This window comes from Mobula hypostoma, chromosome 13 (genome assembly GCF_963921235.1).
Source record: "Mobula hypostoma chromosome 13, sMobHyp1.1, whole genome shotgun sequence".
NCBI classification, from domain to species: Eukaryota; Metazoa; Chordata; class Chondrichthyes; order Myliobatiformes; family Myliobatidae; genus Mobula; species Mobula hypostoma.
In genome coordinates, this window is record NC_086109.1 from 70924198 (window position 1) to 70951661 (window position 27464).

At 39.4% G+C, this 27464-nt stretch overlaps 1 long non-coding RNA gene across 2 annotated transcripts; it reads right to left on the minus strand.

Annotated features, from left to right (window-relative positions):
* Positions 1 to 7699: 7699 nt before the first annotated feature.
* Positions 7700 to 27044, minus strand: LOC134355665 (uncharacterized). Of its 2 annotated transcripts, none has more exons than XR_010020148.1 (3): positions 26911 to 27044; positions 10144 to 10289; positions 7700 to 9141 (listed from the first exon to the last, which is right to left on the minus strand). It is a non-coding gene; the product is annotated as an uncharacterized LOC134355665 (long non-coding RNA). The 2 variants fall into 2 exon arrangements; XR_010020149.1 differs by lacking the exon at positions 26911 to 27044 and adding an exon at positions 17562 to 17685.
* Between the last annotated feature and the right edge of the window lie 420 nt (positions 27045 to 27464).

Consider the following 27464-nt stretch of genomic DNA (forward strand, 5'->3'; position numbering starts at 1 on the left):
TGAGTAGTTCAGAAACTACTGATCTCTTGAGAGTACAGTTGATGTTAGTAGCCAAGACCCTTCATCAGGGCTGGAGAAAAAAAGATGAGGAGTCAGAGTAAGAAGGTGGGAGGAAGAGAGGAAGAAACACAATGATATGTGCAACTGGGAGGTGGGTGAGGGGTGAAGTAAAGAGCTGGGAAGTTGATTGGTGAATGAGATACAGGGCTGGAGAAAGGGGAAATCTGATAGGAGAGGACAGTAGGCCATGGAAGAAAGAAAAGGGGCAGGAGCACCAGAGGGAGGTGATGGGCAGATAAGGAGATAAGGTGAAAGAGGGAAACGGGGATGGGGAATGGAAAAGAAGGGTCCAGGAAGAGTAGGAGGGTTGAAGACGGGAGAAGAGGTCACTGTGTGGAACTCACTGAGGTGTGGGCACAGAGAGGGGAAGGTCAGAGGGGATGGTGAAGAGCTGGCACAGATGACAGTGTTGGATAAGGGGGAATCTACTCGGTGCTCCCAGTGTGGCCTTCCGTATATCGTGAGACCTGACATAGACTGGGAGACCACTTCACCAAGCACCCACGCTCTAACCACCAGAAAAAGAAGGATCTCCCAGCCGCTACCCCATTTTAATTCCACTTCCCACTCCAATTTACATTAGGGAGTGGAAATCTAAAAAATGGGAATTAGTGAAGAGCAGTATTTAGGAAATTGAATTTTGGGTGAGTTACATATTTTGGTGGTTGCAAAAAGAGAAGATAAAATAAAATAAAGAATGGCTGAAGTTATTTAGAAGGTAGAGAAATTAACAAAATAAAAGTTTCTGATCAATGATCTTTTATTGGAACCGATTCCTAAAACAAATGACATTTAGTTTTTGAAATAGAGAAGTAATGTTTGAAGGTGACAAATACATGGATCAGTGATTTAGCTGTTGAATGAGAGGCAGAGCCAAAAATGGGTAAGTTCTTTTCTGTTAACTAAATGGAAGAGCTTAAAGCACAGTTGAAGGTCAAGTGGGACAATAGATTAGCCTTTTGTAAGCTTATCCTGAATGGCAAGCAGAACAAGATGTGGCGTCAGAACCAAAAACTGTGGAGCATTGTGTGGGAGCTGAAGAGAAAGATGGTGTGATGTCATTCTTGTCCATGACCCAAATAAAATAAAAATGACCATGCTGTCAATCAGCTCAATATTAATCGGGTCTATGTCTACAGAGCAGTGAACTTAATCAATTTTCATAATATGGATGCTTATCCCATTCTGTTAGTTTTAATACCAGGAGATGGTATTAGGAGGCACTGTGGTTCAGGAATCAGTGCAGTTATAGCATTTGTCCTACAATCCAGGTATACTCCTGACCTTTGACACTATCCATGTCGAGTTTACACATTTTCACTGTGATCATGTGAGGTTCCTCCAGATGCTCTGGTTTCCTCTCCCATGCCACTGTGTACATACATCTATTGATGCTTCTGGACACATCTTCAGTGATGTTCCTGGAATCATCGGGTGTTTCGGGTCTTTCAATATCATACAACCTCCTCCAGGTGACCCAGCCGGGGCTGATCAGACCCCAGCTTGTGTCCAGATGGCTAGCTACTTATGACTCAATGGCTCCCCTCTTTTGAGCCACAGCCATCTTGAGGCCCTCTCTGCTGCATCGGTGGTACTGCGGATGGCTCTCCTCTTCCTCTCTCCCTCAATGCCCAAAATGCTGAAGGCTCTAACCAAAGAATGGGCTACAAATCCCCTACAACCAACCTCCACTGGGAGACACCTCGCTCTCCATCCAGCCTGCTGACAGTTGCTGACCAGGCCTGCGTACTTGGAGAACTTCCTTTCAAAGGCCTCCTCCAAGCTATCTTCCCATGGGACTGTCAGCTCCAGCAGCACCACTTGCTTAGTAGACTCAGACACTAGGACAATGTCTGGTCGCAGGGTGGTGGCTGCAATATGGTTGGGGAACTAAAGATGCTCCAAAGATGAGAAATTGGTCATTGTATAGGTTAACGGAAAAAAAATATTAAAGGGGAAATTGATAGGATTGTGTGAGAGAGAATGAGTTGTAGAGATGCAGCAAACTATGAAAGGTAGAATGAGACCAATGTGACCGTTACACTGGAAGATGGCATGAACTTGAAGGACCAAATAGCCTATTCTTGTTATTATATTTATAAGTTTGGGAAACAAAGGAGAGAGCAATGAAGATATTTTGTAAGGTGACCATAGGTTGACTGTTGAGAATCCATGGATGAAATTTTGCATGAATATATTTGTCTTTGTCAAGGTAGATTAGAGGAAGATAGTTAGGAGGAAGACTTGTGGCTATGTAATGTATATATTGGTTGGATGAATGACCATAGTGTGAGAAGCACAGCAGAGACTGCAATAGCTTCAGAAGATAAGGATCTAAATGAATAAAAGCCACATGTTTATTGGAAGCCTTATGATGATTCTCAAACTGCAATATCATTGGATTGAGAAGATAAAGGCTGCTTGTGCAAAATAACTCATTACTCTGCTACAGTTTTCTTTATTATCATTTGATTGGCCAGGAAATTTGTTTATACTGAGAAACAAAATTTTGTTGGATATATTATTTTATTTATCTCTGAACAATGTATTGTAGAATGACACTGAAGGAGTAAGATCTCTGTCCAGAGGTGGAATGTATTTCGGCCAGACTGAGAAAAGGGTATAGAATAATAAATACTTTGTCATAATCCATGTAAATACTGAAAGATGAATGTCAACAAAGAATTTGAATAAAAATTTTGAATTACTGGCTTTTATTTTACTCTTGATATCTTTGACTAATAAGGACTAGGTCAAAAATATTTCGGTAAAGTCTAAAATTCTTTTCATGTTGAAATGCTTTAAAATGCTTCTACATGGTGTTAGCTTCAAGTGTGATGCTATAATAGCCAAATAAACTATTTTGTTGGTATTGGTTGAATTCAATTCAACTTCCCCCTCCCCTGCAGGAATACCACTTTGTAAAGTTTTTGCTCTTTTTTCCAATGATATTTCCATTTAAAAGGAAAAACTTTCTTTATCTTAATGAATCTGGAAAGGTCATTTACCTGTATTGCTAATACTGCTTTGTCTGTATTGATGTAGCCTGATCCACTGAATGCTTCAAGCATTTTCAGTTTTATATCAGAGCTGATCATTGTCATTTCTTTGAGTACAAGTGATCTGAGAGGATAGTTTGGTTGTCAAATTAATCCCTGTTCTCAAAGATGACACCTCCAGCAATCCAGCACCCCTTCAGTATTTCGTGGTCAGCCTTGTGCAAACATTCACACCAATTTGAGGTGCAAAACACAAACTAGGCAGAGTGTGCTACAAAAATTCAGCAACCAAACTTGCCAAGTACTCCAAGTCTACTTAAAGCCATGTGCTGTAAAAGTGATTCATCATATCACATAACTTTTATAACATCATTCTTTGTGAATTACATTTGGTTTTACTGCATAGTACTTTTTCCAGATTTAAACAGCATCATACCAAAGTGAGCCGTAAGCAGCTTCATTGCTCTTGGCATAATGAACTAGTTCCACTTTCATCATTCAGGCTAGATCTGTAAAGTAATGCTGTGTACATTTATACACAGCTTAATTGGGCATGCAGGTCCTTCAGAAATTCAGCTTCAAATTGTTCAACAATCTTTCAACAATTCCAACTGCACTTTTGCTGATGCGAGGGATTTTGAACATTGCTTGCACAGAAGAGGCGTAGTTTGTCTTTTCACTTTTTGGTGCCAGCTTTATTTCACTCAGGGCCTGATTGTTGTTGAAAGCAGTTGGCTAGGCAGTCTGGCATGTCTGATTTTAATAAAAACCTTATTTGGTGGTTACAAGCCACAGGCATGTGTTTTGCATTCTTTTAAGTAAATATCTATGAGGTATAACAGTAATGCAATTATTTTTAATTGATGAGACTGTAAAAACAGTGAAGTAAAGCAGGTATCTGTGATAGTGTATAATGTTGGAAATACATAATTTGCTCGAAATAATAAAATGCATCTCTGCTAAACATCTTGTCTAGCTGAATGAATTCCAAACATTCAACAGTAAATTAATTAATAACATTATTCAGTATCTTCCATTCATTTGTTACCTAATTCCTAATTATAAATAGGACATATTTGAAAAGAACGTAATATAGGAAGACCTTATAACTACAAATGGTCGAGTATCCTGTTTAGAATTTGTAATTAATCTTTGTCAGTCAGAGTTCAAGAACAATTTGAGGAGCAAATTGATTATTATTTGTTAATGACTGAGGGATTACACATCACATATACAAATACGAAATATGAATAATCAACATGACATACCTGTACCTGCACCAAGCAATCCTCCTCCAGCATCTCCTCAGACCAGATGCAGGTTTTCAACACGAAACATTTATATTTTATTTCCTCCCACAGATGCTGTTAGTTTTGCTGAGTTCCTCTAGCAGATTGGTTTTTGCTTCAGATTCCAGTATCTGCATTCTCCTGCATTTCCAAGGATGTAACTGTTCCCAAACTGTCTCCATCTAGCGATAGTTGTAACATCAGCTGTAATGCTTCCCTTAGCCACTCTGTACCCTTGCCCTTGAACTTGCTTAAACTTTAGCCCCTCTTCTGTTTCCAACACACGACTATGCTATTTGAAATCAAACATTGTTTTCCACATATAGATAGACACTGCTCGGCTCCTTCTATCCACACCCTGCTTTGACCTCTTTCCCTGATTTGATTCACACCTTGTGGAATGTGCAGAAATTTCCTCCAGTAAAGTATTGAAAAGACCAAAGCAGTGTTCTAACAAATTACAATGGAACAAGATTTGTAACCTTGGTGTAAAATTTGACTACTCTGAAGAATACCTCTCCATTTATCCGTTCCAGATAAACTTGTCAAGTTGCACCTTGTTTTAAAAATTATTTTACCTTCTATGTGATCCCACCCCTCCTCTTCTGATGAAAGATTCATCCACATTTTCATTAGTCATATTATCTGCAATGAACATTAATTTGCCACACACTGACTGCAGTATATCTAACATCTTTTAAGGCATCCGTTAGTTTTGTGAGACCATGGATCTGCGCCTGGAAAGCTTCACTCTCTTTGCACAGGCCTGGCCAAGGTTGTATGGAAGACCAGCAGTTGCCCATACTGCAAGTCTCAGCTCTCCACGACACCAATGTTGTGAAGAGCATTGGGACCCATACAACTTGGCACCAGTGTCGTCGCAGAGCGACGTGTGATTAAGTGTCTCCAACACATTGCCTTGGCTGGGTCTCGAACTCACGACCCTCAGGTCGCTAGTCCAATGCCTTAACCACTTGGTCACGTGCCCACATTTATTTACAGTACAACTTTTACTACTACTCTGAACATACCTCCTAAAATCAAACTTCAAGCACCAAGACAGACAAGGGAAGCAGCAACATAAGGACACTACTAATCTATAGCTGTCTATGAGTCACACTTCATCATGACGAGGAAATATTTCACTTATTCTTCATTGTTACTAGGTTTACTCAACAATAACTGGAGGAGTACCTTCACCAGAATAGTTAGAGTTGTACAGTAAGTGGCTTGTCAGAACACTCTCAAGAACTACAAGAACTGTTTGAGATGGATGATAAATGCTGGATTTGACATTGGTGCCCAGATCTCAGAATTGCATATAAAACAAAATTGCTTTGCTCTTTCAAATATGATCTGTCTGATTGCCCAAACATCTGGCCTTCTGAAATTTTGTAGTCAATGTCAAATTTTGATCTATTATCCTCTTGTGAAATGCAATGCTGTTCAAGTACAAGTTATTGTTATTATCAAATTATTCAATATGTTCATTATTTAATTCAAGAAATTGATTTGCAACTGATGAAAAACCTTAATTTGCTTAAATTCCTTCTGAAGGACATTGCTTACGGTCAAATGCTTTACAGTCTGTGTCATCTGAACTTTTCAATAGTTTTTGGGAGAAAAAATGTCTAACTCCATAGGCAATACAAATGCAATGTTTAGAATACTGCAGTTATTCAGACAGCCTAATAGTATATCAGAGTTTGCAGTGTAACCTGACTCAGAGTAATATTGTGATAATCAGTTCCAAATGTTTGTCAGAAGGATAAAGATTCAGAAACAGATACATACACAATTTACATTTGCATATTTATGCATTTTTAGCATATTATGGCCCACCATGACATCTGAGTATTCTGGAATGAGTTATTACAGATGTATTTCTATGAACAGCTATGTTTGGTTTTCATTCCTTAGTCTTTTCATGTCAGTTAAATAATCATAAACAAAACTGACAAATTCTGATGAATAACCACATTAGGTAAGAAAGAGTACCTGTTTGATATAATATATATTTGGCTTTGGGGTTTGAACAGTGATTCACTTAAATTATCAATGTTTTAAAAGATTAGGTTATGGGCTGTATTGCACAAGCTTGAGTTCAGAAAAACAGACAACATTAAACATAGAACAGTCAGCATAGTTCAGGACATTCAGCCCACTATGTTATGCTGACCTTTTAACCTAATCCACGATCAACGTAACACTTCCCTTCTACAAAGCCCCTCCATTTTTCTTTCATCCTGTACCCATCTCAGAATTTCTTAAATGTCCCTGACGTATCTGCCTCTACTACCACACTCAGCATTTCCATGCAGTTATCTTGGTCTCTATGTAAGAAAGCTACCTCTTACATCCCCCCCACTATTGTACTTTCTTCCAATCGCCTTAAAAGCATGCTTTCTTCTATTAGCCATTGACACCCTGGGGAAAAAAATGATGGCTGTACACTCTATCTCTGCCTCTTATCATCTTATACACCTCCATCAAGTCATCTCTTATCCTCCATTGCTCCAAAGGAAGAAAGTCCTAAGTCGCTAAGTCTTTACAGATTAAATTGATGCTTTTTGAATTGTGAAGAATTTCAACAGAATGAAATATATAAAGACTGTTGTCTTAAACTGGAACCACAATTAAAAAAAATAGAGGTAAGCATTTTAAGGAAGGAGATGATGAAGCTTTTTTGTACATAAACAGTGCTGGAAATGTTCATATTTTCCCTTATCCGTGGATGCCAAAAGTGACCTAGAATTTCCAAATCTGGAATTTCCAAATGGGGAATATTATGAAACAAATTATGTGGTGGTACTGATTTGCCATGATCTAACAGAACATGTGTGAGGAACTAACTCACTTCTTCTATTCCTTTTTGTGACTTCTCATTCGTAGTCCTTTCATTGTTTTACTCTGTTCAACACAGAGGTTTAGTCTGTTGACAAGATAACATGATGACTGTTCTGCACGCCATACCTACATCTACTGCCTGGCTTCATGTCTGTGGTCTAGCAACGTTTACTTGCCTCTGTACTGATCTGAGTTTGTGGCCTGCTCTGGCTGCGATGATGTCTGGATTTGCGTCTTTCATAAAAATTCCGTTCTGAATGCTCTATGCTTAGTTCTATTGCTTGCATTATTTGTTTCTTTTTCTCTGCACAGTGGATGCTTGACAGCCTTTTTTAAAATGAGTTCTTTTGGGTTTCTCTATATTGTGGCTGCCTCTAAGGAGACGAGTCTCAAGGTTGTATAATGTATACATACTTTCATAATAAATGTACTTTGAACTTTATTTAGGAAAGGAATCCTGGAAAAGACTATATTTTATTTATCTGACATTTATTGTTCTTTCAGGAAAAATTATTTTCTTTATTCATTGATGATAAAGTAATGGTTATCTAATAGTAAGTCGACATCTGTCACAAAGGTTTAGTCTTTGAGGCACATAAGTTTTGCATGAAACATTTGTACTGGAATTAGTTTCATATATTGCATTTTTATATTACTATGGTAACAATTTATCTGAAGCCCAGGAATTAGAAACGTATAGTTTTGTTATCCTTCATGTGTCTACTGGAGGAGTTGTGTCCTTGATCCTCTGTGTATACCTATGGATGTCACTGAGAAGGTACAGAGACAATAGGTGCATAATTCCTGTTTGATATCCCTTAATGCTGAATCTTTTATGAATACGAGGCCCCAGGATTCTGAGCACTGACATTGGCCTTAACTGGACTATCAATGCCTCTTTCAGCTTTAATTAAGAAACATGACCTAACTTGGCAATTGCCATCTTCTTCAAGGCTGGTTCCTTCACTAACTCTGCAGTGCCTGGGGACATTTGCTGACAGGTGCTCTAACACACCCAATTCTACAAATATTTTAAACCTCCCTGATTATCTTAATGGCAACAAAATAAATTACCTTAAATCATGCCTACCAGATATCATCACTTCCCTTCACTTCTCAACTTCTATTCTTTATAATGATGGGAAACTACCGAGAATTGACCTTGGTGCGAGTTTGGATGCACTTATCTCAGCCTCGTGAATGCCAAAAGATAAGAGTCTGGGGGTCTTGAAAAAGCTAGAATGTAACACCAGAGAATATTGATCTGACATGCTTTTAGCTACAAAATTTCTGAGTCTCTATTATTCACCTTACATCCAAAATGTGAGCATTTGTGGGAAAGAAAATGATTTGGCTCATTGTGCCATTGCCAGGTTGGAGATACCAAAAGGGTGAAATTGATCTGTGCTAGTTAGCTGCAACTGATTCTCAGTGGATTGGCAGCATAATTTACAGTATAGTTAGTTTTTTGTCCTTATGTAAATTAATGCAAAGTGAAATGGGACATGGTGAAAAGAGGTTGAGATTCATTATGAGCTTGTTCTGTGCTTCTCTCTGCTAGGATTTAGAATTACAAAAGTCTTAGGCACATGTAAAAAAAATTCTGTAAAGCAATGAAAAGTTTCGAAATATCAAAAATTACTTTAAATAGCAGTGAACAGTAAAAATTAAATCAATCGATATTTTGTGTGACCAGCCTTTGCATTTAAAACTGTGTCAATTCTCTTTGGAACATTGTCATGCAGTTTTATTAGAAAATCGGCCGGTAGGTTGTTCTGAGCATCTTGGAGAATTTGCCACAGTTCTTCTTCAGCCTTTGGCTGTCTTGCTGGCTTCTTTCTCTTCAGGTAATCTGAGACAGCCTCAATAATATTGTGATCAGGGCTTTGTGGAGGCCTTATGAAACCATACAAAAAAGCTAGGGTGGCTAAGACTTTTGCACAGTACTGTATGAATGAAAAGAAAGAAAGACATTAGGGTACTCAGCTGATGATGCATTTTAAGAAAGAAAGAGTAATCCCATTCTTCTTTTGGCCAATATAATATCTTCCCTTCCTAACACTTTTGAGTCAAAATATATTGAGATATTCAAAACTTCAACGGTAACTAAATTAGTAAAGCTATATAAACTACATTTTCAATTATTCATGTCATTGCTTTATATGGTGGTTAATTGTAAACTAAGCATGGGACCAGATCAATTTTGGTCTTAGATTTGAAAAGGAGTGCATTACTTAGGTTGTTTATGCACAATCTTCTTAACTGTCAAACAGTGGGTAACCATGCCAATGACTGATAACTGGGATAGCAGAATTTATGGCAGCTCATTTAATACACTCGAAAGTGCTTACCCTCAAAACTTTCCAATTAAATGACCCCCAAATCACTAACTACAGATGAAGAACTCTCCCGCTCTTAGTGTAAATTGTGGGTCCACCTCCTGTTGATTTTCCACTTAGCTTATGAGTATCTTTAAAATCCCTGCCAGTAAAATGGAGATCTACTAAAAATCAGTTATGGTAATTGTAAATAATGATAAACAGGGTCATAACAAAAGTGAAAATCCTCATTATGCTTCTGGCATGAATTCAAATGAATACAAAAGGTTAATTCTGAATCACAAAATACTGTAATGAAATGTATGAAATTATTGAAACCAAGAAAATCTAGAGATTTTAAAGGGAAGAGGACAGAATAATGAGCATAGACTACATAGGATCATAACGTTATAAAGTCTAGCTGCTCCGGGCTTTGTGTCTGTGAGCTCTGCAATGTTTACTGTGCTTTGTGTTGAACTGAGGCTGAGGCTGTGGCTTGCTTTGGCTACTAAGGACTTCATGTCTGAGGACTCACTTTCATTCTAAATGCTAGTTGCTTACTTTTATTGTTTGCATGATTTGTTTTTTTTCCACTCTGTCTACATATTGGATGTTTTTCTCCAGACCTACCGAAGGGTTTCGGCCCGAAGCGTCAACTCTTTTCCATAGATGCCACCTGGCCTGCTGAGTTCCTCCAGCATTCCGTGTGTGTTGCTTGGATGTTTGTCAGTCTTTTTGTTTTATGGGATCTTTTGGGTTTACTGTTTTGTGGTTGCCTGCAAGGAGATGAATCTCAAGGTTATATAATGTATAAATGTACTTTGAACTTTGGACAAAAACATCTTTGGCCTAACTTGTCCAATACAGGCCAAGTTGTGCTTTAGGTTCTTGCCTTCTTCTTCTTATTATTCTTTAACCATCAAAATCCAGACCAAACCTTAATTAAATAGGAAAACACAGCAGAAATCTGAAATAGATTTAAAAAACAGATAATGCTGGACATTCTTTGGGGTCAGGCAGCTATTAAAACTCTTGTGCCAGATTAATTTCAGGTAAGTGAGCAATTAATGTATCGAGTGTTAGAAATGCAGAGAACCTGAATTGTTTGGTTTTTATTCAGTGAGCATGACAAGTTAGCATTTAGCCTTGCTGTTAGTTTTTGATTTACTTGGCAGGACAGCCTGATCATGTACTGAACTGTACGGAAATATGCCCTTTGCATTCTCACTTGTTTGTTTTTGTTGCTGTTTGTGCATTACTTTTTGCACGGGGAGTGGGGGTGTTTGATGTTTGGTGTCTTTCTTTGAATGGGTTGGTTTCATGGTTCTCTTTGTTTCATGACTGTCTGTGAGGGAGATGAATTTCAGGGTTATATACTACATACATACTTTGATAATAAATGTACTTTGAATCTTTGAATATTTGAATGTGCTACACTGTCACCAACATTGTTCTCAGGATCATGAGAGCATGCATGGAGTCCTGTAGCACATTCAAATATTCAAAGATTCAAAATACACTTATTATTCATGAAATCTGCAGCAAAATTTATAGTTTGGTTGGTCAGGTGATATAGTTTTCATGGAATCGTACTATGTACAAATAGCAATGGGAAATCCCAAAAGAATGCTATACAAATTCAGGTCTTGATTGTCTATTTCTCTTTTCACTTTGCCAATCAGTAGTACTGTTTTAGGTTCAGTTACTCTGTCACACTAAGTGCCCCATGCATCCTGATAGGGGAAACCCTTAGAGACATTTTGTTTCCAGGCCCGTGATCTGTACTTTTACTCCCAGATCCTTCTGACTGCCACTGTAACACCTGGGATCAGTCTCATTGCTCTCTTTCGTAAGGTCTCTGGGGCTTGGATGGGTCTCTCACGGCATGTCGACCAGAACTAAGTGGTCCAGGTGCAGCCTGACCAGCATGCAGAACTTCAGCTCATTGCCTGGGGATTTGAACTCAACTGACTTGGCAAAATCAATCAGCAAAAAATAGCATCTTGGAAAATGCATAAATATACACACATTAACTGTACAAATATTATTCTTTGTTCTAATGTTACTTGGTTCCATGTGAAGTTCTGTATATTCAAGCAATATTAAAATGTCGAAGAAAACATACTCTCTGCATACTTAAAATTACCATTGCTGTTTTTCTTCCACACATGGAAAACATCAGTTGAATAAACAACAAAGTATTGCAGGAAAGCAGAATCGTTTTATGCTAGCCTTCTCTTCATGGATGGCTGCAAATCCTGAAAAAGGGGATATTCCTTTGAAAACCTGTGGAATACCATTGAAACTGCATTTATAATCTGCCATCTGTAGACCCAATATGCTACGCTATGCCCAACTCCTCTGTAGCTGCAGGAGACAGTCACAAACCATTGCTAAAGGAAACAGATCTAAGAAGGACATTAGAAAATAGAAGCAGGAACAAGTCAGTTGAGCCTGCTCCATTCCATGTTTCAGTATGGTCACGTCTGGTCTATCTCTCGGCCTCATCTCCTCTTCCATGCTAGTCCCCATAGCCCTCAATTCTCTGATCTTTCAAAAAGTTATCTATTTCAATGATGTAGCCGCCACAATCTCCAGTGTAGAATAACACACACAAAATGAAGGAGGAACTCAGCAGGTCAGGCAGCATCAATGGAAAAGAATAAAGAGTCATCTTTTCGGGTTGTGATCCTTCATCAGGACTGGAAAGGAAGGGGGAAGAAGCCAAAATAAGAAGGTGGAGGGAGGGGAAGGAGTACAAGCTATAAGGTGTTAGGTGAAGTCATGGGAGTGGGGTACGTGGTAGGGAGGGGACGGTGATGAAGTGAGAAGCTGAGGGGTGATAGCTGAAAAAGGTAAATGGCTGAAGAAGGAGGAATCTGACAGAATCACTTGTGTTTATGATTTGCATCTCTAAGCTATGTTCCCTCTAATTTGTAATGACCAGTGTGTACACAAATTTTATGCTGTGCAATTTTTTGCCTGGTGACAGCAACATGTGCTCACTGAATTTTTAAGTGGAAGTAAACCTGAAGTTATTCTAAGGATAATAAGCCACTCCTCTTTAAATGAACTAGCAGTTCTTTTGCCCTGCATGCCCTTTGCTTTTTTGGAATTCAACATAGTGAATCAATAATTTCTTCAATAAAAATAGTATAAATAAGCCAGTTCTAAAATCTGCAGCCAAATCTTTGCACAGTCTTTCCACGTTGTCAAAACCATACGCATCAGAAACAGGAAAAGGAAATGTCTTTGGGTACAATTGTGAAATATACTTAACGTGCCAATAAGGTGGAAGGTGACAACCATTTGTGCGCAGGTTAAATTCCTTTGTGTAGTAGTAATAAAAACTGTGTTCCCTTAGAGGGAACATTGTCTCTAAGGTAGAGAATTGAAGAGATCACAAGATCCTGTTGGACATCGGTGATGTAAAATACTGGAATCCAATTCATTGGTTTATTGGTGAGACTGCATAGTTTCAGTTGTACTGCGGACTAGGCCTTATTCCGCGTGATCACCTGATGCAGTCGCCCAGGAGATGAGAGACTGGAGGCAGTGTGGCACGATGTTTATGCTGGCTTGGGGCTAGCAAGCTGGATTGGATGCACTTGCGGACTACTTTGGGCTTGTTCTTATTGACATTATTGCACAATCAGTCTACACGTCATGACTTTAAGAACCTGACAAGTTTCAAGAAGATCATTTGCACCTGAAAACATACATGGATTTTTGTCTCGGCACTTGTGATAGGGCAATCATCCCAGCCCAGGAATGAAACCAGTGAGTTTTTTTTTTGGACAGTCTCCAATGATGCATGTTTGCACATTATTAAATAATCTAGTAACACTGACTACTCAGGAAAGCATAGGAGCAAAATGCTCTGGGCTTATACTCACTGGAGTTTAGAAGAATGAGGGTGAATCTCAATGAAACATGCTGAATTTTGAACAGCATAGATAGGTGGATGTGGAGAGGATGTTTCAAATTGTGGGTGAGTCTAGGACCAGGGGTACCTCCTCAGAATAGAAGAGTGGCCATTCAGAACAGGTTGGGACAGATATGAGTATGAATTTCCTGAGCCAGAGGGTGTTGAATCTGTGGAATACATTGCCACAGATGGCTGTGGAGGCCAAGTCATCTGGTATATTTAAAGTGGAGGTTGATAGGTTCTTGATTAGTAAGAGTGTCAAAAGGTTACAGGAAGAAGGCAGGAGAGGTGATTGAGAAGGATAATAAAACAGCTAATGGTGGATCAGACCTGATGGGTTAAATGTTCCAAATCTGCTCCCATGTCTCATGGTCTTATGGCCTTGCCCAAATATATGTAGTTTGGATTCTTATTATTTTCAGAAATATCACCGATACAGGTAATTGAAATTGAAAGTATATATTTTTGTTATATAGCCAGCTACTCTGGCAAGAGGATTCTTAAAGTTATATTTGATCATTTTCTTTGATGTCGGACTTGTATCAGAACACAAACTGAAAACAATTAATCAGGAACAGTGTACCAAAATTTAAAAACATGTTGAGAAATTCTGAGTCTCATTGGGGAGATTCAGCCACATGAAGAACGAAACTAAACCCAGTGTCTACTCTGAAGTATGATGTATTGGTTCTTCCTAGACAGATTAATGGAGGTAATAACTTAGTGATCTCACAAAACTTTAATAGTTATCATTGTGTCAGGAATTCGACATGGTTAATCTACAATAAAATTAGATAATACTGGAAATACTCAGTCAGGAGAGTTAATATTTCTGATGGTTGTCCTTTCCAGTTTTATCATAATAGGCACTTCTGATGAAAGGTCAACATCTTGGAAAGCTAACCTGTTTTCCCTCTTCATAGTTGCTACTTGACTTGATGAGTATCTCCAACTTTATCAGTTTGCATTTCAGATTTCCAGCATTTTCTGTATTTAGATTCTGGATTGATGTTTGACCTGCACTTGGATGCTTAGGTATAAGAAAGTAAAGCACATGTCATTTGGAGTCAAGACTGCAAGAATTCCAGAACAGATTGCTGGAGATTTTACATTATAAGAAAAAAATTGGGGGCCCTGTATTATTGAATGCTGATATTTAAAATGCCGGCTGATTTACCTATGCTTAATTAGTGAAATGTGTCAAGAGATTAATAAGGAACAAATTACAATATTATAGGATTACATGAACATAATCTTATTTTACGGATGGAGATTAAAGAGATTGTTCAAAGACAAAACAATGGTAGGTAGAGAGTGAGCAAGGGCATAATAAAGAGATGGAGATTCCTGAGGGACTGCAGACAGTGGAATAAAGGGTTTGAAGTCAATGGTGTATAGGACAGGAGGAAGTCACAATGAAAGGGAGGGGCAATTGTTGGATTAGGTTTCAGAAGGTTGTTTTTATTGTGTGCTTTTTCCTTCTAGTTTTCTTTATGCATGCTTATATATTTATCTGTTTGTAGTGTATTTTGTTCTGTACTTCTGTAGTTTCTTTTGGCAAAGCTGAAATGTGACTCAGTCAGTACCTGTTTACAGGTTTCTTATAGAAATCAGTTCAGACTGGTTTGCACGATGAAAGGAAAGCACATGCTCAATCTCCTTCATTAATTCTTTGCTTGCTGGTGCAGGCTGACCCCATATGACCTGAAATATGATGAACATCTAATAAAATGGTTGTATCTCTGCGATCTTTGTCTCATCCTTGACTTCTGAAGAATCTCCTGGACAACATCATCTCCAGATGCGACACAATGGAAGAATTAAGGACAATGAGGAGGATTTTAAAATTGTGAGATTGGGAGTTATACTTCATGAAAAGCAGATAAGTAGTCACTGTTGATAATACTTACATATAAATTGCTTCAATGAGCACCAAATATGTTTTAATTAGCTGTTCATCTGATTTAGGAAAGAACTGGGCAGCCAAATTTTAGGCAGAGAGTGGTGAACCTATGGAATGCTTTGCCACAAACAGCTATGGAGTCCGAGTCTTTATGTATATTTAAGGCACAGGTTGATAGATTCTTGATCGGTCAGGGCATGAAGGGATATGGGGAGAAGGCAGGAGACTGGGGCTGATAGGAAAATTGTATCAGCTATGATGAAATGGCGGTGCAGACACGATGGGTCAAATGCCTAATTCTGATTCTACATTTTATGGTCTTAGTTACAGATCAGTGAGGCCTTTGAAGATAATAGTGTAAACGGGTATAAATGGAGTGCTATATCATATATGACTATGTCTTTCTCAGTGCTTGTTTAACGATAGATGGATATTTGATGGTCAGCATGGACAGGATAGGTCCATGTCCCTGGTCTATGACAATACATTCCTAGTCAATTGTTACCGTTCCAACAGGTAAAGAAGAAATATATATTATTCCTATTTACAATTAACAAAAGAATACAACACAAGTGTAAATCCCATCTCAGTTCTAGGTCAGCTCAATGCCATCTTTTGTACCAATATTTCAATTGCGGCTGTCTCCAAAATCACCACCTCAAATTTTGCAGGTAAACAGTCAAAAGTTAGAGTTGGAACTTCAAGTTCTCTGTATTCTGTTCACCTCATTAGTGGCCTGTGATGCTCTGGGATTAGTGTAGCTTCTACTCCCTGATTCTGAGTGACAAGCTAATTGGTGGCTGAGAGCCCTTTGCTATTGATCTCACTGTAATAAAACACCACCCAGTCAATGAAACGGCAATGAAATGGTTCAACAGCAAAGAAGGAGAGGTACTAGCACGTTGGAGAACTAAAAACGCCTGCTCATAGGTAACACAGTAGAAATTGAAAGGTTATTGAGGTTAAAGCATGGCAAAACTAAGTAATTAAGAAAAAAACTCAAGAAAAGAATCTGACTGTGTTCAGGAAAATAGTTACATTCCAACTTGGCTCATGCAAAAAAAAACTTGCTTTTTGACAAATATTAATTCTTGGAACTTACTTCTTGTTTAAGCCTGTGCTGTAACATTCTTTTGCTATAAGAATAACTTCAAAATATAATTTTGCCTTGGCTTGAGTGATTCCAATTTCTTTCACTTAAATCAATGGCTAATCAAGAATGGTTTTAGTTTGTTTATGATTTGAAATGAGGTCAATTGTACTGAAGTACTTAAAAGAGAAAATAAATTGTTTCTGGAGTTCGGAGCTGGTTATTTGGATGAAATAAATATATATATATTTTAAATTTTATTTAGCTGTACAGTGTGGAATAGGCTTTTCAGGCTCTTCGAGTCATGCTGCCCCAGCGATCCTGACAACCCCATTATATCTGGACTGTGGGAAGAAACGGGAGCACCCGGGGAAAACCCATGGAATAATAGGCTGGAAACTGTCCAGTCGAAAAACACCTTCAACACAAAGATGAAGATAAAGGAAATAAGTTTAACAAACCCAAAAGAAGGTGATTCCCTAGTGAGAGGTTAGTTGGAAGTTAACAATAATGTGCCAGGAGATCGAAGGACAGGATGCTTACTGCCAGCAGGTATTAAACATTACTAGACCCTTATGTACCTTGTTTTTTTGACCTTTGAACTTTAGCTTCTAATTTAGGCTTTCAGTTCAGGTCATCCATGACAAAATCAAAATCTTAACTTAGTCTCTCTGTTGACGTAAAAGTTTTATTTACCATTTGCTGACAATTCAGTACTGAAGGATTTTCCTAATATCAGAAAAAGCAAGGAATGCTTTGCCACTACTTCTTCAATATTGAATATTGTATTTCCCTTGAAAAGAATCCATTAACTTTTACTTATTTCATTGGAGGTTAAGGTACAATCCATGCTTTAGTAGCACCAGCTAGGTCTTAGACCACAAGACATAGGAGCAGAATTAGGCCACTCAGCCCATCAAGGCTGTTCTGCCATTCCATCATGGCTGATCTCAGATACAACTCAACCCCATTCACTTGTCTTCACGCCATATCCTTTGATGCCCTGACTGATCATGAAGTGATCAACTTCCGTCTTAAATATATGCACAGACTTGGCTTCCACTGCAGTCTGTGGCAGAGCATTCCACAGATTTACTACTCTCCAGCTAAAAAAAATTCCTCCTTACCTCTGTTCTAAAAGGTCACCACTCAATTTTGAGGCTGTGCCCTTTAGTTCTGGATACCCCCAGCACAGGAGACATCCTCTCCACATCCACCCTATCGAGTCCTTTCAACATTCAGTAGGTTTCAACAAGATCGCCACACATTCTTCTAAATTCCAGTGAGTACGGGCTCAAAGCTGCCAAATGCTCCTCATATGTTAACCCCTTCATTCCCAGATCCTCGTGAATCTCCTCTGGACTCTCTCCAATGACAACACATCCTTACTGAGATCTTCTGGTTCTAACATCTGAAGAGGTAGCATCTTCAACATACTGATAGGCTGGAAGAGGGCAAAAGGAACATTACCCTTTTCTATTGCTGATCAGCAGGAAAAACAGATGGCAGCAAAAGATTATATACTTCAAACAGAATTAGTGCTGCACTGTGTGAAGTACCTCATTGGTCCAGCATGTGGAATAATGAGTCTGAGAGTACAATTGTAATGATGTACAAGGAAAATAACTACAGTGGCAAGGCCAATTAACATTACTGGAACAGATTATTTAATCAATTTCAAATACTTGTTTGTGGGAGCTTGCTGTGCACAGAATTTACTGCTTTATTTAATGCGTACTAAGACACCGCAGGATATATGTTTTATTGTAATAAAAACAGAAAATACTGGAAAAAGTCAGTAAATCAGGCAGCATCAGTGAAAAGAAGAGCAGCTGAAATTTCAGGTCGGGGCTCCTTCATTGGTAGTCAGGCTTTGGAAGAAGGATCCGGAAATAAAAATGTAAACTTATTCTCTTTCCACAGATGCTGCCTGGCTTGCTGAGTATTTTTCATATTTTCTGTTTTTATTTTAGATTTCTTACATATTTTTTTAAATTTTAATTTACTACTTTATTGTAAAATATTCTGAGATCTTCAAGGTTCAAAATTCAAAGTTCAAAGTTCAAAGTAAAATTTATTATCAGAGTACGTACATGTCACCACATACAAACCTGAGATTTTTTTCTCCATGGGCAACCTTAGCAAATCTATAGAACAGTAACTGTAAACATGATCTGTAAACTGTAAACATCAGGAAGTGTAAACAAACGGTGCAAATGCAGATAGAAATAAATAGCAATAAATAACAAGCATGAAATAACAAAATGACAGAGTCGTTAAATAGGTCCTTAAATGAGTGTAGCTATCCTCTTTTGTTCAAGAGCCTGATAGTTGAGGGATAGTAACTGCTCTTGAAACTAGTTGTGTGAGTCCTCGGGCACCTGTACTTTCTAGCTGATGGCAGCAGTGAGAAAAGAGCACGGCCTTGGTGGTAAGGATTTTTGTTGATGGATGTTGCTTTTCTATGGCATCATTTCATGTAGATGTGCTCAGTGGTTGAGAGGGTTTTACTTATGATCTACCGGGCCAAAACCACCACCTTTTGTTACAGTAGCTATAACAAGCTGTAATGCAGCCAGTCAGCACACTTTCCACCACACACCTGTAGAAGTTTTCTTTAGACAGAGAGTAGTAAATCGGTGGAATGCTCTGCCACAGACTGCAGTGGTGGCCAAGTCCGTGCGTATATTTAAGGTGGAAGTTGATATTTTCCTGATCAACAGGGCATCAAAGGATATGGCCAGAAGGCAGGTGTATGGGGTTGAGAGGGTTCCGGGGTCAGCCATGATGGTACGGTGGAGTAGACTCGATGGGCTGAGTGGCTTAATTCTGCTCCTATGTCTTAGGGTCTTATGTAAGTTTGCAAAGTTTTTTGATGACATGCAGAATCTCTGCAGACTCCTGAGGAAGTAGAGGTGTTGTTGTGCTTTCTTCACAATAATATTTATATGATAGGTCCACTGAGAAAGTGACATGCAGGAATTCAAAGTTACTAACCCTCTCCACCTCTGATCCTCTGATGATTACTGGCTCATGGTCCTCTGATTTCCCTCTCCTGAAGTCTACAATCAGTTCCTTAGTCTTATTGGCATTGAGTGAGAGGTTGCTGTTAGTCCACCACTTAGCCAAGTTTTCAAACTCCCTCCTGTATGCTGATCCATCACCCCCTTAGACACAACCCACAACAGTGCCATCATCAGCAAACTTGTATATGATGTTAGAGCTGTACTTAGCTACACAGTACCCACGATCTGGGTTCAATTCCCACCGCTACCTCTAAAGAGTTTATATGTTCTCACCGTGACCATGTGGGTTTCCTCAGGGTGCTCTCGTTTTTTCTCCACAGTCTAAAGATATACCGATTTGGTATATTAATTGGTCATTGTAACTTGTCCCATGATTAGGCTAGGATTAAATTGGGATATTGCTGGGTGGTGTGGCTCGAAGGGCTGCTGTATCTCATAAGTAAATAAATATCATTCAAAAATCTAATAACAGCGGGATTGAAGCTTACCTTGAGCTTGGTGGCAAGTTCTTTTAGAGTTTTCTATCTTCTGTCCAGTGGAAGAGAGGAGAGAAGAGAATGCCCATTGTGGGTGGGGTCTGTGATTATTCTGGCTGCTTTATTGAGGTAGCAAGAACCAGAGACAGAGTACATAGACGAGATGCTAGTTTCTCTGATGTGCTCAGCTGTGTCCACAACTCTCTACAGTTTCTAATGGTCACTTGCAGAATAGCTACAATACAAAGCCGTTATGCTTTCTGATATGTCCATCAATCAGTCCCGAAGGGGCACCTGCCCTCCAACATCAAAGCCAGAGCAATTCAGTTCTGTAAAAGGGTCTTCAACCTGAAACATAGACTGATTCTCTTCTAAGAGGCAGCCTGACCTGCTGTGCTTTACCAGCATTTCTTTTTTGTTTTTATATGAACTTCCAGAACATTTGGAAATATCAACATGAACCCTTCTGTGAAGGCCCAGTCATCATGTCACAGGAGAGGCCACAGCTTCCAGGGTAAACCACAAAGTGCAAAAGATACCTACGATGAGCGAGTAGAGCCGAATGGAAACTTCTCCCCATTATTCTCCAGAGTAATAAAGCTCTTCAATAGACCTTCAAACAGCTGATGACCTGTTATTACACTTCCTTCTTATGACTCATTTATAAATTACCAAGGAAAGTAAGCAAGGAATTTCTGGAGAATCTTTTGAAAGTTTGAGCAAAATTATTATAACTTTGGTAATTGCATTCCTGCTCCCCAAATTATTTAATTCTGTAATCGGTAAAGACCAGTAATACCTGGGCATGATATTGTAATCAGGCTCGGGAGTTAATCATTGAGGTCACATACTTAGTCTTGATTTTGCCCGCCTGACCATTCATTGCCTATCTTAACTTAAAGTCCTCAAGTCCATAAGATACAGAGGATTCTACCGATTGTATTTCTCCACCATTCTATTGCGGCTGATTCCTTTTTAACCCAATTTTCCTGCCTTCTCCTCATAACTCTTAACCATTTCGCCAGTAAAGAGACTATGAATCTCAGCCTTAAATATACTCAAAGACTTTGTCTCCACAGCAACAATTTCCACAGTTCCATCACCTTCTGGCTGAAGAAATTCTTCCTCATTTCAGTTTTGAAGGGACATCCTTTTATTCTGAGCCTGTGTTCCCAGATCCTATACTCTCCTATTAATGGAAGCATCCTCTTTAACATCCACTATCAGTAGGTTTCAATGAAATCCCCTCCTCATCATTCTGACTCCTTCAAGTCATCAAACACTCCTCATACATTAATCCTTACATTCCTGGGATCATTCCTGTGAACCTCCTATGGATGGAGACATAAAAAGCCCTCTGACTGCTTTGACACAGTGCTGTAGGCAGGAAGGGTAGAAGCATGGCTGTTGGAAGATGTATGAACACCACAGATTTACTGCTGATTTGTTTCCCTTACAATGTCAAACATACATTCATAATTAATTTGGTCTCACACTTGAGCGTGATAAAAGAAATTTATCACTTTCAAAATATCAAAACTTGTGCAGTGGAATGTTTGGCTTGGCAGACTGTTGTAAATACTGTGTGCGTCAGTGAACGTGTATATTTAAGGCTGGCACATGAATTAATGGAGGATATTCTCCGGTTCTGGAACTTTTGTCATTTTGTACTTGTTCATGGCGGCAAGAGAGACAGAAAGAGAGTGAGAGAGAGACAGGCAAATAGAGACAGAAAGAGAGAGAGAGAGAGAATGAGAATAAGTGTGTGTGTGAGAGAGAGAGACAGATTGTCTGTGTTCATACACAAGTATACTTGTGTTACTTCTATGAAGAGTGTGGGTAATACTTAAAGTCAGAGATTGATTGAAACTTTGCAGATCAGAATTGAGCAGTCTTGCAATAATATAACACAGAAACTAGGTACCTTGTTTCACTTAATGTTCTGAAATATTACTTTTCTAAGCAGGATAGCTGAGGGAGAATCGGTGGATGTCACATAATTGGATTTTTTTTTAGAAGTCCTTTGACAAGGTGCCACACATGAGAATGCTTAACACGATAAGAGCCCATGGTTCTACAGGAAAGATTCCAGCATGGAAAGAAGATTAATAGTTTGGCAGGAGGCAAAGAGTGGGAATAAAGGGAGCCTTTTCTGGTTGGCTGCCAGTGACCATAAGACCATAAGACAAAGGAGCAGAAGCCATTCGGCCCATCGAGTCTGCTCCGCCATTTTATCATGAGCTGATCCATTTTATCCTATTTAGTCCCACTGCCCCACCTTCTCACCATAACCTTTGATGCCCTGGCTACTCAGATACCTATCAATCTCTGCCTTAAAGACACCCAATGACTTGGCCTCCACTGCTGCCCGTGGCAACAAATTCCATAGGTTCACCACCCTCTAACTAAAAAAATTTTTTCGTATTTCTGTTCTGAAAGGGCGCCCTTCAATCCTGAAGTCATGCCCTCTCGTACTAGACTCCCGCATCATGGGAAACAACTTTGCCACATCCACTCTGTCCATGCCTTTTAACATTCGAAATGTTTCTATGAGGTCTCCCCTCATTCTTCTAAACTCCAAGGAATACAGTCCAAGAGCGGACAAACGTTCCTCATATGTTAACCCTTTCATTCCTGGAATCATTCTAGTGAATCTTCTCTGTACCCTCTCCAACGTCAGCACATCCTTTCTTAAATAAGGAGACCAAAACTGCCCACGGTACTCCAAGTGAGGTCTCACCAGCGCCTTATAGAGCCTCAACATCACATCCCTGCTCCTATACTCTATTCCTCTAGAAATGAATGCCAACATTGCATTCGCCTTCTTCACTACCGACTCAACCTGGAGGTTAACTTTAAGGGAATCCTGTACGAGGACTCCCAAGTCCCGTTGCAGCTCAGAACTTTGAATTCTTTCTCCATTTAAATAATAGTCTGCCCGTTTATTTTTTCTGCCAAAGTGCATAACCATACACTTCCCAACATTGTACTTCATTTGCCACTTCTCTGTCCATTCTTCCAATCTATCCAAGTCTCTCTGCAGACTCTCCGTTTCCTCAGCACTACCGGCCCCTCCAGCCTCATGTGTGGCACCTTGTCAAAGGCCTTCTGAAAATCCAAATATACAACATCCACTGCATCTCCCTTGTCTAGCCTACTGGTAATTTCCTCAAAAAATTGTAATAGGTTTATCAGGCAGGATTTTCCTTTAAGGAATCCATGCTGAGTTCTGCCTATCTTGTCATATGCCTCCAGGTACTCTGTAACCTCATCCTTGACGATCGACTCCAACAACTTCCCAACCACCGACGTCAAGCTAACAGGTCTATAATTTCCTTTTTGCTTCCTTTCCCCCTTCTTAAATAGCGGAGTGACATTTGCAATCTTCCAGTCCTCCGGAACCATGCCAGAATCTATCGACTTTTGAAAGATCATCGCTAATGCCTCCGCAATCTCCACAGCTACTTCCCTCAGAACACGAGGGTCCATTCCATCTGGTCCAGGAGATTTATCGACGTTTAGCCTATTCAGCTTCCTGAGTATTTTCTCTGTCGTAATTGTGACTGCGCACACTTCTCTTCCCTGCCACCCTTGAGTGTCCGGTATCCTGCTGTCTTCCTCAGTGAAGACTGATGCAAAATACTTGTTCAGTTCCTCTGCCATCTCCTCATCTCCCATTACAATTTCTCCAGTATCATTTTCTATCAGTCTTATATCTACTCTCACCTGTCTTCTACTCTTTATATACTTGAAAAAGCTTTTAGTATCCTCTTCGATATTATTTGCTAGTTTCCTTTCATAGTTAATCTTTTCTCTCTTAATGACCTTCTTAGTTTCCTTTTGTAAGGTTTTAAAGACTTCCCAATCCTCTGTCTTCGCACTAATTTTTGCTTCCTTGTATGCCCTCTCCTTAGCTTTAACTTTGGCTTTGACTTCTCTTGTCAGCCAAGGTTGCATCTTTTTTCCACTCGAAAATATCTTCTTTTTTGGAATATACCTGTCTTGCACATTCCTCATTTCTCGCATAAACTCCAGCCACTGCTGCTCTGCCGTCTTTCCCGCCAGTGTCTCTTTCCAGTCAACTTTGGCCAGTTCCTCTCTCATGCCACTGTAGTTTCCTTTACTCCACTGAAACACCGACACATCAGATTTTGGCTTCTCTTTTTCTAATTTCACAGTGAACTCAATCATGTTATGATCACTGCCTCCTAAGGGTTCCTTCACCTCAATCTCTCCAATCACCTCCGGTTTATTACACAATACCTAATCCAGTACAGCCGATCCCCTAGTGGGCTCAACAACAAGCTGTTCTAAAAAGCCATCTCGCAGACATTCTACAAATTCTCTCTCTTGAGATCCAGTGCCGACCTGATTTTTCCAATCTACTCGCATGTTAAAATCCCCCACAATTATCATAGCACTGCCCTTCTGACAAGCCTTTTCTATTTCCAGTTGTAATTTGTAGTCCACATCCCTGCAGCTGTTTAGAGGCCTATAAATAACAGCCATCAGGGTCCTTTTACCCCTGCTATTCCTTAGCTCAACCCATAAAGATTCTGCACCTTCCGATCCTATATCACCTCTTTCTAATGATTTAATATCATTTCTTACCAATAAAGCCATGCCTCCCCCTCTGCCTACCTTCCTATCCTTCCGATACACCGTGTATCCTTGGACGTTCAGCTCCCAAAGACATGCTTCCTTTAGCCAGGTCTCAGTGATGGCCACAATATCATACCTGCCAATCTGTAGCTGTACAACAAGATCATCCACCTTATTTCTTATGCTGCGTGCATTTAAGTACAACACCTTATTGGTGTTGGTGCTCTGCAGGGTCGGTGTCGGTACCAATTCTTTTTATGGTGTATGTCAATGGTTAGGATGATGCAATTGCTGTGTTTGTGGCCAAGTTTGCAGTCAATATGCCGAAAGATGGAGGGGCAAGTATTGTTAAGGAAGTAGGGAGGCTGCGGAAGAACTTAGACAGATTCGGAGAATGGGCAAAGGAGTGGCAGATCTAATGCAATGTCAGGAAGAGTATAGTCATGCACTTTGGTAAAAGTAATAAAAGTGCAGATTATGTTGTAAATAGGGAGAAAGTTCAAAAATCTGAGGTGCAAAGGGATTTCGGAGTCCTGGTGCAGTATTACCTAAAGGTTAGCGTACAGGTTGAGTTGATGGTGAGGAAGGCAAATGCAATGTTAGCACTCATTTTGAGAAGCTTAGAATATAAAAACAAGGATGTAATTCTAAGGCTTTATAAGCACTGGTGTGGCCCCACTTAGAGTACTGTGAGCAGTTTTGGGCCTGCCTGCAATCTAAGAAAGGATATGCTAACATTGGAGAGTGTTCATGGGAGGTTCACAAGAATGATTCCGGGAATGTAAGGGTAGGACCAGGGTGCAGAGCTTCAAAACAGGGGAAAGACCATTTTGAATGAAGGTGAGGAAGAATTTCTTTAGTTAGTGGTGAATCCTGTGGAATTTGTTACCACAGGTAGCTGTGGAGGCCTAGTCATTGAGTTTATTTAAGGCAGAAGTTGATAGGTTACAGGGAGAAGGTAGGAGAATGGGGTTAAGAGGGAAAGTGGATCAGTTATGATGTAATGGCAGAGCAGACTCAAAGGACTGAATGGCCTAATTCTGCTCCTATGACTAATAGCCAAGATTTAAAACAGTTTTAAGATTAAACAACGCAAACACGAGAAAATCTGCAGATGCTGGAAATTCAAGCAACACACAAAAAGTGCTGGTGGAACGCAGCCCGCCTGGCCTGCTGAGTTCTACCAGCATTTTGTGTGTGTTGTTAAGATTAAACAAAGTTTTTTTTAATATCATAGCTCTTCTGGCTGGAAAAAAATACATATTTCAATGCATAACCCAAATATGTACTGGCATTTGACTCAGTTGATTCTCACCCAATCAGGAAATCTGTTGAAGAATTAGAAAATTGCTGATAAATAACACCATCCTTGCTCAGTTAATGGTTGTAGAATATATTAACAAATGTTCATACAGTTTATCATGTCAGTAGGTTTGGCTTTATAATGGTTTAAATCTGAAAAGTGGGAATGTTTTCCCTTTGACGGACACTTATAATATCCTAACATTATTTTAAGATCAAGGCATATGGTTTATGTCATCTGCTTAAAGGTATCATGCAGCATCTACAAAAATCTATGACTCTGGGTTAATAAAAAGTATCCAGCAGTACCACCTAAAACCTGAAAATATTTAGGTAGATATGGGTCAATAAACAATGCACACAATCAAAGAGAACTAATTTATTTGCCTAAGCTACTGGTATGACTCAAATCTTCCAATGTATGGTAGCATAGTGATTATATCACAGATTTATTGTTCAGAGGCATGAGTTCAAAATAGCAATCACTGTTAAATTTAAGTCAGGTTATACCAATACTCCAGGATAAAATGCCAAAGGTAACCATGAAAATCTTGCGTTGCTTCCAAAACCAAAAATATACCTTAATGTGTGATACCTGCCATCCTCCCCTCATCTGGCCTCCATGTGACTCCAAACTTCTAGCAAGATAGTGGCTCTTATGATCCAGAAACCACTTTGCTAATAGGAAACTGGGGGATAAATAATAAAGTTGTCATGAGACTTGTGAGTCTCTGTGGCTTGTCGTGGAGCATTGGGATTCCAGGTTTCTCGAGTACCTGTATTTACACATTGTTGTCTTAACGAGAGTGGTCAAGCCCTTGTGCTTTCTGTTTCATCTTGTCAAGTAATTGTTACTGGCATGGGTTTTCTGCTTTCTACGATTATTTAATGCAGACTCACACTTAGCACCGTGAATGGAGTCCTCCTGTGTTGAGATTGATTTGTCTCGCAGTGTCACGGCCGTGCTATTGTTGCTATGTTGTTATTCTTATGTACAACCTCTTGTTTCTATTTCTACATGGGAGTCTGCCATTTCTGCGTATCTGGGTTAAGTGGGTGTCAGCACTCACCAGGAGGACTGAGTCTGCCTTTCGTCCACACCTGGGTTCAGTCGTTGCAGCACGCGCCATAATAAAAGCTACCCCTCCTAGCAGCGTATCCTTTAAATAAAATAAAAATTCCCAAATACCTGACTTGCTTGCCAAGTCTCCATACAAGAGAAAGACTAACATTGTCAAATCTCCTTTCAGAGGTAAAGCACACACAACAGGTTAAAAATTAAGCTGAAGTCCAACAATCAGCCGTGTGCAAATGTACAAATTTAACCAACGGTTATAAAACAGGCAGGCACTGAGGGAGGTATGATCCATTTTAACTCCATTCTAGCTAATTGGTTGCATTTGATTTTCTTTATCAATTAATCTGCCTTATTTAGGGTGTCAGAGGGTTTCAGTTGCCATGGATTGAATTAGATTGGTTAGAGTAAGTAGCCAAAGGATTGATTGGGCTGGTGTAAGCCAAAAATAGGAGATGGTCCATAGGTAGAAAGGTCTTGTGTTGATCCAACAATGTTTCTGCTTTTCCTGACATGCTGAAGGCAGTCTTAAAATTGAAACAAGATCTC